Source organism: Triturus cristatus, chromosome 2_2 (genome assembly GCF_964204655.1).
Source record: "Triturus cristatus chromosome 2_2, aTriCri1.1, whole genome shotgun sequence".
In the NCBI taxonomy this organism is placed as follows: Eukaryota; Metazoa; Chordata; class Amphibia; order Caudata; family Salamandridae; genus Triturus; species Triturus cristatus.
This window is the reverse complement of record NC_140582.1, coordinates 298,873,067-298,889,045: the sequence shown is the minus strand read 5'-3', so window position 1 is coordinate 298,889,045 and position 15,979 is coordinate 298,873,067.

Sequence of the window (15,979 nt, the reverse complement as noted above, 5' to 3'; positions counted from 1 at the left end):
GGTGGCCTAATGCTCTGTCCTAATGGACACACTACTGATTGTTGGTGTTCTGCACAATATGTTTCCATGTCTCATGTCATGCAACGATGGTTCTACCCTATGCCCAACCTGATATAGGCCTTGGTTTATGTTAATGAGGTAGGCTTTATGTTCATGCCTAAGGCATTTATGTTGATAATACTTTTTCCCCTAATGCATTTAGGATAATGAGGTTTCGTATGCCAATGTTCTGCAGGTGGTATGGTTCATGCCCAAGATAACCTATGCTAATCTAATGCCTAATACTAATGTCCTGCTGGTAGGCGAATGTTGGTGCATAATGCTCACATGCTCATGCCTACTCTGTTTTATGCTCATGATGATACCTACCAGCTTACATGATTAGGCTCTATGCTGATGGTATGAAGTAATGCCAACGCTAATGTGATTAGCCCTAATGTGTTGCTCCGGCTTTACCCAAAGGTTTCCATGCTAATGTGGTGATGCTCTATGTGTATACCGAGGGCTAGTTGCACTGTGGCTAAGTGCATGATCTTGCCAGGAGGTACTGGCTGCTTTACGTTTATTACTGATGCTTCCATTTATTCTACTTGTGCTGGTGATGGTTCTGGCAGCGGCCCGATTGGCCCTGCCTTGTAAATAGTCCCCCTGTGAACTGCTACCCGGTGCCGGTTGGCACAGTTTATCTGTACCTGAGATTGCATTCTACAATGTGTTTTATAATACACAAGTTATTTTCATGCAACCTGGTGTGGAGTCTCTTTTGCAGTGTGCCTGGTGTGTGGCTTGTGAGTGTGTGCTGCGCAGATACTTTACACAATGCTCCTGGTTTAGTCTACCCGCTCCGCACCACACTACCCCGTTTCTAACAGAGTGTATAAATGACACATAGTTCTAGTATGGTGAGAAGGTGGGAGAGAGTAAGTAGAGATTTTAGAGTGGTTCTGGTGGAGGAGAAGAAGGGGAGACAGGGAGAAGGGAGGAGGATGTGAGAGAGAGAAAGAGGGGATGGTGGGAAGTGAAGCAGAAGGCTGCGTGGATGACTGAAAAAACGTGGTACTACAGTGAAGTGGACGCGGAGGTCTATGACGATGGCGCAGGGTGTGAATATAATACAAGTAGGGTCGCACATGCCGTATAATCGCGACCTGAAGTGACTGGACGCTGCAGTCTACGGTGAGATCAATGGGGAAAAAAACAAGTAGCCAGTAGGCACAATCTTACCTTCTGGCAATGAGAAGGAGATGAAGGATCTGAGTAAAAAGACACAAATCGGGAGACAAAGTGTCAGGAAAATGTTGAGAGGTTCAAAGTAAGGGGAAAATTCTGAGATGAGGAAAGAGTCTCACCTCTCTGCCGGATGTACTTACGTCCCAGCTGGTTTAAGGGTGAGTATCTCTACCGAATCAAAAGGATCCAGTTAAGGATCATGGATGTTTGAGAAAATAAGGAAGCTTCACTGTAAGAAAGAACTCATTTAGAAAACTTGAGGGGTTAAAGGAAAATGTGGGAAGAAATGGGTGGTGAAGTGTCTCACCTCTAAACTGGTTATACTTCTGTCCCGGTTCCAGGGGAGTGGCGAAATATATGGCCACAGGTGAGGTCCACTGGGTGCACTGGAGAATGGAGCCAGGAGTAAAGGCTTAGCTGCAGGAGAGAGGAAAAGCCAATCAGCAAAGTTGGAGAGAGGGGTGACAGAGGGGAAGGAGGCATCAATTGGAGAAGTGCCTAAGAAGAGCCAATTAGAGCTGAGGCTATTCAGGAAAGTCAGTCAGTAATCATCAGCAGGTTGTAAGGTATTCAACGAATATGGGGAGGGAGTATCTTATGATTAATGAATGTCAATGATAGGAAATGGATTGGTGAAAACAACTGCGGTGGAGAAAAGAAATAACACTTTTATTGAAATTTGGAGGGAGGTCGTGTAATAGTCACAGCTGAAAACTTAGTGCTGGCATAATAAATGCTATGGGCATACAAGGATGGAGTTTGCTGGCAATGTATGTTAATATGCGGACTGTAAAGCGTAACTAGATAGAGCATGGATGGGCTTAATGTCTGGGAGCAGGGGGCTCCGTGGGGTGGAGTCAGCACCATCCGCGTAACTATATGGGTGAGAAGTCGAACAGAGGAAAGACAAAAAGAAACATCCAGGAGGCGTTTCACCCCGGGGGGCAAGAGGGAAATAATGGCACTTCAGAACAGCTGAAATTGATGATATGACTGTGGGGAATCAGCTCAAAGACGGGCAGTTTCTAAGCGTCAGGAGTGTGTACCTAGCGAGGTGGAGCACAATTAGCCCACTCGGAATAGGTAACAAGAGTCTAATTGGGATAAGGAGAAAACGGTGCATGCAAACAGCTGATATTAAGTGAATGGCACTGATGAGTAAACTTCATCTGTGGAAGCCGCCTCAGGTAGGACTCCATTTCGAATATCGCATCAGAGCACTTTTGCCGCTTCATGATACTCCGCCCAGACTTATGAATCCTAAGCCCAAGCTGTGCACACTGCGCCATCTTGTTAGAAATTCAACGGACTCTCGAGACACCCCCGCATTGAAGTTTACTCATCAGAGCCATTCACTTAATATTAGCTGTTTGCATGCACCGTTTTCTCCTTACCCCGATTAGACTCTTGTTACGTATTCCGAGAGGGCTAATTGTGCTCTACCTCACCTAAGAAAGTTCTTTAATTTATTTTCTGTATGATGAATTCAACAGTCCTTGAAAAATTATTTTATCTCACTCCTGTGAATAATTACAGTGTATTACAGTATTCCCATATTAGCCTATGGAGCAACAAAGGCTACAATGGGAGGGGAAAAGTAAATTGGTAGTTTTCCCCTCGCCAGGGCATTTGAAACATATTTAAAATCCCCAGCTTATTTTGACAAGGCACTCTGCCTTGGGGGCACCTAGGGTATACCTTAGGGGTGACATATTTAAAGATAATACAGTTCAATACTTTCGAAGTACCTTTAAATCCAAAGTCAAATTTACATGTAATTTTAATTGAAAAGCAGCTTGCAAACCAGGGCTGCCTTTTAAAATGACGCAGGCAACACAGCAGTGCACACAAGAGTGATTCAAAGCTGCTGGGCCTCTAAATCTACATGCCCTACCATGCACTAAGGACTTACACGTAGGTTGTCAGTGCCAATTGTAATTACACCTCATTACTGTATAAGTTTTTAATCAGAGCACTGGCCCTGAACCTGGTTGGCAGAGCCCAGGGCACAGTTAGAGTCAGTTACCACCAGTATCAGTCAAACAATGGGGGTTATCAAAGCAAGCAAGATGACTTTCTCACATCCACTCTATACCACTCACTGCATGCCATTCTGTTCCACTCTATTACCCTGAATGCTACTCCACTCTACACTATTCCGATCTACATGATTCCACTGTACATCACCACACTGTATGCCACTCCACTGAAAGCCAATCCACTGAATGTCACTCCACTCTACATTATTCTATACTATTCCACTCCACTCTTTGGCACTCGACTCTATGGCGCTCAACTCTACACCACCCAATTTAACACCACTCCACTCTACGGCACTCCAGTCTACACTATTCCACTCTACACTCTACCCCATTCTATTCTATTCTAGTAATCACACTTATATAGCGCATGGCTACCCATAGGCACCCCCAGCACTCGCTACTCAAAAGAGAGTCATTTACCTTCTCCTACGCATGTGGGCCATATGTAGGAAGCCCAATATCGGTTGGTAACGGACGATTTTCGGTAAATATCCCGTTACCGACCGGTATTCAGGCTTTTGGTATGTAGGGGGCACATTTCAGGATTCGGTAATTTACCGAATCGGTAAAATTACCGATTCGGTAATTTTACCGATTCGGTAAATACCGAATCCTGAAATGATATGTAGGGGAAGTGTGTGGGTGTTGTGGGGATTCGTTATTTACCACCAACTAAAAGTTGGTGGTAAATGACGAATAGCCGGAAAAAAGCATTTTTTTGCACTTTGAAGTGTGCAATGTGGCAGACATACATGCCCTTAGGGCATGTATGTGTGCCACATGTGCACACATGCAGGAATCAGGGGTGCAACAGCGTGTCACTGTGACACCCTGCCACCCTTGATTGTGCTCCCCCCATTACCGAATCGGTATTTACCGATTCGGTAATGGTAACTGGCTTCCCATTGATTCCTATGGGCCTCCTGGCCCATAGGAATCAATGGGAAGCCAGTTACCATTACCGAATCGGTAAATACCGATTCTAAATTACCGACCCATTCCGAATCGGTAAATATTACCGATGGATTACCTACATATCATTTACCACTTCATAAATACCGAATCGGTAAAATTTGGTATTTGTGAAGTGGTAAATGTTAGGCTACCTACATATGGCCCTATAGTGAGGAAACAGGGGAGCCTCACAAAGAAAAATAATATGTACCGTATTTTTGGGTTGTGGCGGTATTCATTTTATTCGAGGCTTACGCAAGGTGGAAGGTGGAGCAATGAGTGCAGCATTGAGCCGAGTGTGATAGCACACTGGAAGCAAAGAAGTTAACAACTGGCTGTTGTTCCTGTTGGTTGATTTTGATCACGCTAGACTAAGGCATCGGTGTACATCGGTGTATGCTGTGTCTTAATTTCAGAATTTTAGATTTAGCCAGCGAACCTCATTTTTCCAATTGTTACAATTAAGGTGGATAACGTGGATGCAATACTAAGTAGAGTATCTTATGGTCACCATATATGCAGTTTATTGGCATCCTTTGATGAACTTTTGATGAGCTTGTAAAATTGAATAATTGGGCAAATGATGTTTTGAGCTAAATTGTGATTGATATAAGTTACATTGTGAATAGCAAAATTGAATACTCTGGTTAAGGTGGATTAGGTGGATTTAATCAATTTAACTGAAATTAAGCTAAATAAGAAGAACTGATGATGAAAACTCAATCAGTACAAGCCTCAGTACAAAGTAAATAAAGTGCAATCAGCCAAACTCAAAGGAGAACGAGGAAACACAAGGATGATATGGCAAAAGGGTTTAACAGGAGATACAAGTACAAACACTCCAAAGGGAGGTAATTCGTTCAGAAAAATAAAGGGAATTGCGGAGATGGGTTTGGCACTTGATTCAATGTCAAAACACCTAGAAAATTAACATATGACTTAATGAAGTCACCGTTCTTAAATCAATAGTCGATTAGAGATTGTTTTAAGAATAAAGAGATTATGGCTGGCCCTGTGTTTGACTTGACATCTTTTGGCGTGTTTCCCCTGAGTTTTGCTTTCGGACCTCTCGATTGTGACTCTGTTTTTGCTGTTGTAATGATTGAGCGCACTTTTCTCACTGCTGATCAGTGGTAAAGTGCAAGTGCTCCTGTGGTAAAATGTGTTATGGATTGGTGTTTCCATGATTGGCCTATTTGATTTATGTGTCAGTCCCTAGTAAAGTGCACTGAGTGCCAGGGCCCATAAATCAAATGCTGTTGGTGGGCTGCAGCACTGGATTGTGCCACCCACGCAAACAGAACGTAAAGTGTAACTCTGGTCTGCCTTTGCAGAGCCTGTGTGCAGCCTGGGACTGCCATGTCGACTTGGTAAGTTCACCCACTTACCAGTCCCTAAACCTTCCCTTTTCCACATGTTAGTCACCCCTAAGGTAGGCCCAAGGTACCTCTGTGGGCAGGGTGCATTGTATGTGAAAGGTAGGACATGCCCTGGTGTGTGTGGCATGTCCTGATAGTGAATTACAGCCTACTTCATTTTTCACTATTGCAAAATGACATCCCGGCAAGATTTTTTCCTCGTTCGCGATCAGCAACATCAAGTTGCTGATCGCCAGCGTGGAAAATAAACCACCCGGCGAGATTCTCAGGTTTCTCATTGCGAGTGGTCAGGTTTCTCATTGAGAGTGGTCGCATATGCTCGCGACCGCTCGCGATGAGAAACTACCAGTCCACGTTGAGAAAGCTGCCGCTCGAGTAAAACTCTACTCGAGCGGCAGAAAACTACAGCTTGCACTGTGCAAGATGCGGTTTTCAATGATTGCACAGTGCAATCATTGAAAACGGCATCTTGCACAGTGCGAACAGGGTACTAATCAGTTCGCAAAGTGCTACGCGTAGCTCACGTAGTGCGGAGTGCACTTTGCGTAGCTACGCGTAGCGCTACTTCGCGAACTACGCCTAGGGTTAGTTATTTTAGGAGTGTAACTCCCTTATCCTGACTAGGAAGAAGGATCCCTATTTGGACAAAGGTGCAAGCCCTTGCAAACTAGAGACCCCCATTTCTAACACCCTGGTTCCAGTGATAATGTCTCATTAAGAAGTAAAGTAGCTATAAATATATCTAGTAGCATCACCACAGACAAATCAAGCCAAACAAATCCTGAAATTTATACAACCTATACAAACAATACAAATGGTATAGGGCTTCCAAGGTATTATTAATGACATTAACAACAGAATGAGGAATTATTTGACATTATCAGAGAGTTCACCCTTGTCTTCTTTGCTTAGAGTGGTTGGAGAGGAGAATGAGAAAGCAAAACCTCAAAGAAATACATATGCAAATGTAGTAAGCAATGCAGGAGACTATGAAGAAACAGAAGCACACCAGGAAATGGATTCAATATATGGTCATGAGGAGTCAATCATTCAATCAATCAGGGTTTTATAAAGTGCGCTACTCACCTGTAAGGGTCTCAAGACTCTGGGGGGGGTGCAGCGCCGGATCAGTTGAAGAGCCAGGTCTTGAGGCTCTTCCTGAAGTGGTACAGTAGGAGTAGGGGAGCACCTGATGTTGACTGGGAGCTCGTTCCTGGTCTTTGCTGCGACGTAGGAGAAGGCTCTTCCACCTGTTCTAGATCTGCGGATGTGTGGGGTCTCTGCCAGGGTGAGGTTGGCAGAGGTGAGGTTCCTTTTGGGTACGTGGAAGGAGAACCTCTCGTTGAGGTATTTGGGTCCGATATTGTGGAGGGATTTGTAGGCGTGGGTGAGTAGCTTGAAGGTTACTCGCTTCTCGATGGGGAGCCAGTGGAGGTCTCGTAGGTGCTGGGTCATGTGCTTGTGTCATGGGGTTCTGAGGATGAGTCAGGCTGCGGTTTTCTGGATGGTTTGGAGCTTGTCTAGCAGGGTTTTGTTGATTTCGGCATAGAGGGCGTTGGCGTAGCCCAGCCTGCTGGTTATGAGTGCATGGGTGTCGGTCTTTCTGCATTCGGGGGGATCCACTTGAAAGTCTTGCGGAGGATGAAGAGGGAGTTGAAGCAGGTGAAGGCAACGGCATTGGTCTGGTGGGTCATGGTGAGGGAGGAGTCTAGGATGATGCCAAGGTTTTGGGCTTGGTCTGATGGAGTGGCTGGGTTTTCGAAGGCAGAAGGTCACCAGGTGCTGTGCCAGGCGGTGGAGGAGGCTCCGAGGATGAATACCTCTGTCTTCTCCGAGTTTAGCTTCAGGCAGCTGTTGTTCATCCAGGCTGCGACATCCTGGTGTCTTCAGGATTCTTCATGAGGGAGAGGATGAGCTGGGTGTCGTCGGCATAGGTTACTATGCTGAGCTCATGCTGTCTGATGATGGCGGCGGGGGGCCATGTAGATGTTGAAGAGCGTGTGGCTGAGCGAGGATCCTTGTGGTACTCCACAGTTCATCTCTGTGGGTTCAGAGAGGAAGGGTTGGAGTCTGATCCTTTGGGTTCTGCCAGAGAGAAAGGAGCGGATCCAGTTGAGGGCGGTTCCTCATATAACGGCATCCTGGAGTCTGGCTGTGAGAGTGCAGTGTAAGACGGTGTCGAAGGCTGCAGAGAGGTCTAATACGGTGAGGGCGGCAGTGTAGCCTTGGTCGAGTAGCATGAGGATGTCATCAGTGACGACGAGGAGGGCGGACTCGGTGCTGTGGTTGCTGCAAAATCCGGACTTGGAGGAATAGAGGATGGCGTTCTCTTCGATTCTCAGATGGGCGTTGATGAATCTCTTGGTGACTTTGACTGTGAAGGGAAGGAGAGAGATGGGCAGGTAGTTTTTCAGGTCTGTCGGGTCAGACGAGGGTTTCTTGTGGAGAGGCTAGACCTCTGCCCACTTCCAGTCGTTGAGGAAGATGCCAGATTCGAGGGAGGCATTAATGGCCTGGCCTAGTTCAGGTGCTATGGTGGCGGTGGCTCTATGGTAGATGTGTGGCAGACAGGGGTCAGTGGGGGCTCCTGAGTGGGTGTTCTTCATGGTCGTGGCGGTGTTTCCAGTGGTAGCAGGTTTCCAGGTGGTGATGGTGGGTTGGTTGTTTGTGGTGGAGAGGGGTGGTGTCTGGAGTCTGTTCGCTGAAGTTGTCGTAGAGGGCCTTGATTTTCAGGTGAAGTAGGAGCTGAGCTTGATGCAGAGGTCCTGGCATGGTGTGATGTCTGTGGCTTTGCTGGGGGCTTTGGTGAACTGCTGTATGACATTGAAGAGTTCTTTTGCGTTACTGGCATTGTTCTGGATGTTGTTTTTGATAAAGGTCTGCTTGGTGGCTCTTATTAGCTGGTGGTATTCAGTCATGGCATTCTTGTAGGTATTCTGGTCTTCGGTGGTTTTCCTGTTGCTACAGAGTTTCTCGAGGCGTCTGCAGGAGCACCTGGCTACTTAGAGGTCGGTGGTGTGAGCTTGTCTGTGCAGCTGAAGATCCAGCAATGTAGTTATTTGGCTGCGGAGTTGGCATCAGTCGTGGCGGAGGGGGGGTCGTGGAGGATGGTGGTTTTCTCTTACTCCAGTTTCTTCGTGGCAGGCGCAGGGCGGTATTGGGTGCAGTGGTGGTATTGAAGGTGAAGTGTACGCAGTAGTGGTCTGTCCTGAGGGGCTGAGTGATGTAGCTGAAGAGGATGTTTGTCCCTCCTGCGAAGATTGGGTCGAGGGTGTGGGGTGCAACGAGGTCAGCAATGGTGGTGGCGGAGGAGGCACGACGAGGGTCCCACGCAGCATGGTTCTGGGGCTGGTCTGAATCTAGAAGTGGAGGTGCTCTGTGTTGGAGAGGGGGTCGCTCGTGCTGGAGGTGGAGAGTCGGATGGAGCTCTTGTGTGCGATGGTGAGTCCTCCACCTGTGCTGTGGGGGCAGTACTTTCTTTGGATCCTGATTCTGTCGGGGATGGCGGTGGCGATGTCGGGGGCGGAGGTGGCATTGGTCCATGGTCCATGTTTCCATGAAGAAGGAGATGTCTAGCGAGAGGGAGTCGAGAAGTTCCCGGATCTCCATGGCGTGACTGTGTAGGGAGCACAGGTTGAGGAGGATGCACGTCAGGGCTTCAGAGGAGCAGGCATCCAGCATGGGTTCACCGGTCTTGGGTGGGCTGTTGCTGGTGACGGATTGTCAGCAGTGTTGGCGGGAGAACTGGCCTTGGGTGGTGTTCAGCGTCGATCTCTGGCAGTTGTTGTTTCTTCCGGGGTTGAGTGCGAGGAGGGCGGTGGATTTGTAGTGGTCATATATCCAGGATTTCTGGTGTTGGCCAAGGTCGGGTCGTGGACGGGCGCAGACGGGCTTGCCTTTAAGTAGTGGATACGGGCTTGCCAAAAGTAGGGGAGGGGGATGGAAGCGCAGCTGGGAGGCAGGAAGCGGAACCGACAGGGGGGAGGGGCCACGGGGCAGCAGCGGCAGGAAGGGCACAGAGACAGAAAACAGCTAAGAAGGCAGAAAGCGCACAGGTAAAATAGGTACAATAAAAGACAAAGAGGGGCGGAAATCAGGCCCAAGAGAGACAGAAAAAACAAAAATGACTCAAAAACAGACACCGGCACAAGAGAGACGGAAAAACAGGGAAGTGGCACAAAGTCAGACCCAGGCATAAGAGAGACGAAAAAACTGTAAAGTGGCACAAAGACAGACATGGGCACAAAAGATACGGAAAAACAGGAAAGTGGCAAAATGACACAAGTGGCACAAAGACAGACACAGACAACAGCGGCCAGCAGCAGAGCAAGGCTTTCCCACTGGACCACCAGGGACAAAGCGCAGGCAGGAGCCTGTGGGTGGAGGAGGGCCACGAACACCTGCCTGAGCGAGCAGATCACAGTGCCTGGAGTGGTGGCAGTTAACAGCAGAGATGTGGGGGGAGACAATTGATGGACAGAATGCAGAACAATGTCATACATGCACCCCAATACAGAGATCTGAGCTTAAATCCATCGTTTTTTTGCTCACCATGCCATTCCAGTTTGGACCAAGCCATATGCAAATCAGTCTTGACCCTGCACCTAATGGCAACAGTCCAGCCCAAACTGCCAGGCCAGGTCCTCCCTGGACTGGAAACAAGCATCCTAGGACCGGTTTCGGGCTTTCGGCCCTCATCAGCCAGGATAGCTTAACTCCAGTGGCATGGAGAGCACGGGACCCACATCTGGGCATACCCGTCCGACTCAGGGTGACAAATGCAAAAAGAACAATTGATGGACAGAATGCAGAACAATGTCATACATTCACCCCAGTACAGAGATCTGGGTGTAAATCCATCAATTGTTTGCTCACCATGCCATTCCAAATTGGACCCAGACATATGCAAATCAGTCTTGACCCTGCGCCCCATGGGAACAGTCCAGCCCGAACTGCCAGGTCAGGTCCTCCCTGGACTGGAAACAAGCATCTTAGGACCGGTTTCGGGCTTTCAGCCCTCATCAGCCAGGATAGCTTAACTCCAGTGGCATGGAGAGCACGGGACCCACATCTGGGCATACCCGTCCGACTTGGGGTGACGAATGCAAAAAGAACAATTGATGGACAGAATGCAGAACAATGTCATACATTCACCCCAGTACAGAGATCTGGGTGTAAATCCATCAATTGTTTGCTCACCTTGCCATTCCAATTTGGACCCAGCCATATGCAAATCAGTCTTGACCCTGCGCCCCATGGGAACAGTCCAGCCCGAACTGCAAGGCCAGGTCCTTCCTGGACTGGAAACAAGCATCTTAGGACCGGTTTCGGGCTTTCAGCCCTCATCAGCGAGGATAGCTTAACTCCAGTGGGATGGAGAGCACGGGACCCACGTCTGGGCATACCCGTCCGACTCGGGGTGACGAATGCAAAAAGAACAATTGATGGACAGGATGCAGAACAATGTCATACATTCACCCCAGTACAGAGATCTGGGTGTAAATCCATCAGTTTTTTGCTCACCATGCCATTCCAATTTGGACCCAGCCATATGCAAATCAGTCTTGATCATGCACCCAATGGGAACAGTCCAGCCCGAACTGCCAGGCCAGGTCCTCCCTGGACTGGAAACAAGCATCCTAGGACCGGTTTCGGGCTTTCAGCTCTCATCAGCCAGGATAGCTTAACTCCAGTGGCATGGAGAGCACGGGATCCACGTCTGGGCATACCCGTCCGACTCGGGGTGACAAATGCAAAAAGAACAATTGATGGACGGAATGCAGAACAATGTCATACATTCACCCCAGTACAGAGATCTGGGCCTAAATACATCGTTTTTTTGCTCACCATGCCATTCTAGTTTGGATCCAGCCATATGCAAATTAGTCTTGACCCTGCACCCAATGGGAACAGTCCAGCCAGAACTGCCATGGCAGGTCTTCCCTGAACTGGAAACAAGCATCCTAGGGCCAGTTTTGGGCTTTCAGCCATCATCAGCTATCATCTCCTTGTGTTTGCTTTGTTCGTCCTAAGTTGGCAGGGTATGCCCAGACGTGGGTCCCTTTCTCACTTTGCCACTGGATTCAAGCTAGCCTGGCTGATGATGGCTGTTAGCCCGAAACTGATCCCAGGATGCTTGTTTCCGGTCCAGGGAAGACATGGCTTGGCTGTTCGGGCTGGACTGTTCTCATGAGGCACAGGGTCAAGGTTGATTTGCATATAGCTGTGTCTAAACTGGGGTGGCAAAGTGAGGTAAAGAATGATGATGGATTCAACTCAGATCTGTGACTAGTCCTGGGTGGCAAATTTCGTTCCGCTCTCAGAATTTGTGGAATTTGGGTAATTTTGCGTTCTGTGGAGAACGCTGAATTGCCCAAAAATCTTCGTTCCGCGGCTTCGCGGACATTTTTGCTTGTTCACATTCTCAAAATGCGTGTTCGCAAGATATTTCCCCCCGAGCACGCAAACAGCGTTCGCGAACAGGAAAAAAGGATTGCGAACAAGCAATTCCGCGTGTTCGCGGAATTTCTGTGTGCTCGCCGAGATTTTTTACCGTGTTGTTGAGCTTTGTGTTGAGTGACTACGCAAATTTCGCCCACCCCTATCTGTGACTGGAGGTGAGTGTCTGAAAAGTTTCAGGTCTCCGTCCATCATCTCCTTGTGTTTGCTTTGTTTGTCCTAAGTTGGAAGGGAATGCCAAGACGTGGGTCTCTTGCTCACTTTGCAACTGGATTCAAGCTAGCCTGGCGGATGAGGGCTGTTAGCCCAAAACCGGTCCCAGGATGCTTGTTTCCAGTCCAGGGAAGACATGGCTTGGCAGTTGGGACTGGACTGTTCCCATGAGGCACAGGGTCAAGACTGATTTGCATATAGCTGTGTCTTAACTGGGGTGGCAAAGTGAGCTTAAGAATGATGATGGATTCAACCCAGAACTATGACTGGGGTGAGTGTATGAAAAGTTTCAGCGCTCCGTCCATCATCTCCTTGTGTTTCATTTGTTCGTCCTAAGTTGGCAGGGTATTCCCAGACGTGGGTCCCTTGCTCACTTTGCCACTGGATTCAAGCTAGCCTGGTTGATGAGGGCTGTTAGCCCGAAACCGGTCCCAGGATGCTTGTTTCGACTTCAGGGAAGACATGGCTAGGCAGTTCGGGGTGGACTGTTCCCATGAGGCACAGGGTCAAGACTGATTTGCATATAGCTGCGTCTGAACTAGGGTGGCAAAGTGAGTTAAAGAATGATGATGGATTCTACCCAGATTTATGACTAGGGGTGAGTGTCTGAAAAGTTTCAGGGCTCCGTCCATCGTCTCCTTGTGTGACTTTCAGGGGGAGATTAGGTCCCTGACCAGTAGTACAACACGTTAGGAGATGGGAATACAATTAATGATTCAAAATCTGAGTAAGAAGGAATCTCTTATGTATTTTAATGTCTCCAAAACATCTGGCCTGCCGTTTAGTTAATTAATCAAATCCAAACTCAAACTTAATATCATCAAAGTTACAGTATAACACTTCAAAGAACAATCCAGATATAAGATGGCGTCCTAACGAGGATCAAGAGAGGAAGAAAAACTGGGACAGGGCCAAAAATTAAACAAATCCCCAGATGATAAGGATACAACTCCAATATTTCTGGTTTTGACTGCAATGGGGTCAATTAGTAACAAACTGTCGCAAATGTCTGATACAAAGCAATCTATCCTATTGACAGAGCAGGTCCACTATCTAAAACAGATTGCAGAGGGAATTACATTAATAAAGGCAAACTCTGAAATACTGCAATCAATAAAACAAGAAATGGGTAAATCAGCAAGTACCTCTAAAAATCTTGAACTTTGGATGATATTGTTAATTTGCTACAACTGCTACCCAAAAAACTCAAAAACCTTATGTAGATTATGAAAATAAGTGTACATTATCGCCAACCAGAGGGAAGAACAAGGAAATACCTAATTTATATCAAGAACGTCCTGAACAGAGAGAGTGCCTTGCCAATATGGAATTAGTAAATGCATCTTTAAAAGACAACTTTATTGAAATACAAATGGAAGAACATCAAGATGGATTTTCTCCCTATCTGAGCAAGAGACAACTTAAAAAATTAAGGAAACTCAAGAGAAAAAATGGCACAAAACAAACACCCTCTGATACCCCATCAGAAGCAAGAGAAAATGTCCCTATATTTAATAAGACAACTATGAAAGCAACGACAAATAGCAATATAAATAGTGGTGGGACATATAAAACTGATGCAAGTATACAAACCCAAGCAGAACAATGTCTTATGGAAGAGCAAGACAAAATGCCAATAAATGAAGATAAGAGAATAGAATTGGGACAGAAACTTCCAACAAGTATGGGAAATAAGACCACATATATATCCTCCGAACCAACTAATAATATTGTACCATCTAAAGATAGCACTGTAACAACAGTATCACAACCAATGTATAGTGAAGTAGTACAGCTTGAAATTCAAAATGTATGGCCGCCCACCAACAATGTAAGCAGCCAAAATAAAGATACAGCTGCACCACTCTCAAGTATCGATTCTGATTTACTAAAACATATCATGGACGGCATAACAGTGCTAACAAACAAGCTAGAAGATAAAGAACCAAGATGTCTGGTAGATTTAAGCTGTACTGGAACAGACAAGAAAGTGAAAATTTGTACAGGAATAGAAAGTGTTCAAACTGGTGTCCCTGCGTACTTTCAACAGAGAAATAAATGGGAAATACAAAGAGCAGCCAAGGGAAATTGTATTCAGGAAAACAAGTTAACACAGAAGCAATGTTCTATAAGTGAAGAAAAATATATAATTGATTTTACACCGTTATACAAGTCTGAAGGTCCACAAGATGCACCAAATCGGCAACATATCCTAAAGCTATTACATTGTTTTGAAGATTTGAAAGAAGTAGTCACAAAATCAATTGTCATTGTTCGTTTCCTCATAGATCAAAGCACAAATACTGCCTATGAAACCAGTAGAACAACATGGTCATCTCAAAATGTGGGACTAAATATATTGGCTGTAAAAGAGTCTTTAGCAGGATGGGGAATTACAATTAGCCAACTGGAAAAACCTAAATATCTGCATATGCTAAGAACTGTTTACAGATTTATAGGCCACCAGAATATGAAAAATTAACATCAAGTACTAGACCATCATATAAAAGCACTGAAGAACACATAAGAATTAGAAATTTGAAAGTAATTGCAAAGGAAACACAGGCTAATGTTCAATCAAGTTCAAGTTCAAAAGCTTTATTCGGTATGTAAAAAATACAACCATATAAGCAGAACAACACACATAAAATACATAGCGACCAAAAATATCTTGTACACTGAACATGACAGAAGACAATATGTAAAAGCATTGTTAAAGTACATAGTGCTTCCTTGAGTAATTCAGAATTAAACTTAGTTTACCAACAGAGCATCTACATTATATTTTTAACAAAGTGCACGTTCCATATAAAGTGTCTGATATGTGCAGATGTACAAAAGGTGCTGAGTATAAAATAAAACCAAAAATACATTATTCATCCAGAATTCACTCAAACTACAAAGTGCATATAAAAGTCTGAGCGCTACCTAAATGTCCAAAGTACATAACAAAATATAACTAATCAACACAGACTATGGACTTCCTTATATTCATGCATTTTAGCACATAGGATGCCACAAAGAAACAGGTATCAGGACTTTCCAGAGTTGTTAAAAACTTCATTGCTGATTTAGTAGAACGTATCTTATGTTTTAAAAGGATAGGTTTTAGATAAAATTTCCTAAAATGACAATAAAATTTACAAAACAATAAAAAGTGACAGCAGCTTTGTTTTGAAATATTATCACAAGGACACGGTATGCTAGATTTGATTTTCATATCCGGGAATGAGACTAAATGATGCACAATCCCTAGCCTTAGGCGGGTTAGGACGAATCTGTGGGAGTTATGAGTCACAATCGCAAGATATGTCTGGAAACCTCTCCTTAAATTCAGATCAAGGTAAGAAGCAACAGTTATTAAGTTACTGGACTGATTCTCTCTAGCCGCATTCTTATGTGCTAGAAACCTCAATTTTATATCTTTCTTTGGTATCAGTGCAGCTGCTTCAGGGTTCAGACGAATATTACAATCAAACAGAAAATTAAACCAGTGGTAAATATAGCTCAGCCATGGTATACGAGACGAGTTATCAAGGTTCAAACAATCCTTATTGATTGTTTGTGTAAATGCTGTCTCAGTTTTGGACCAGATGGAGCGCCAAAGTAACAAAGGGCGTAGTGCAGCTAGGTCCATGATAAAATCGATACCGGCTTCCATATGAGTTAAAATATTGGGAACTGAGGAGGGGGCACATAGCA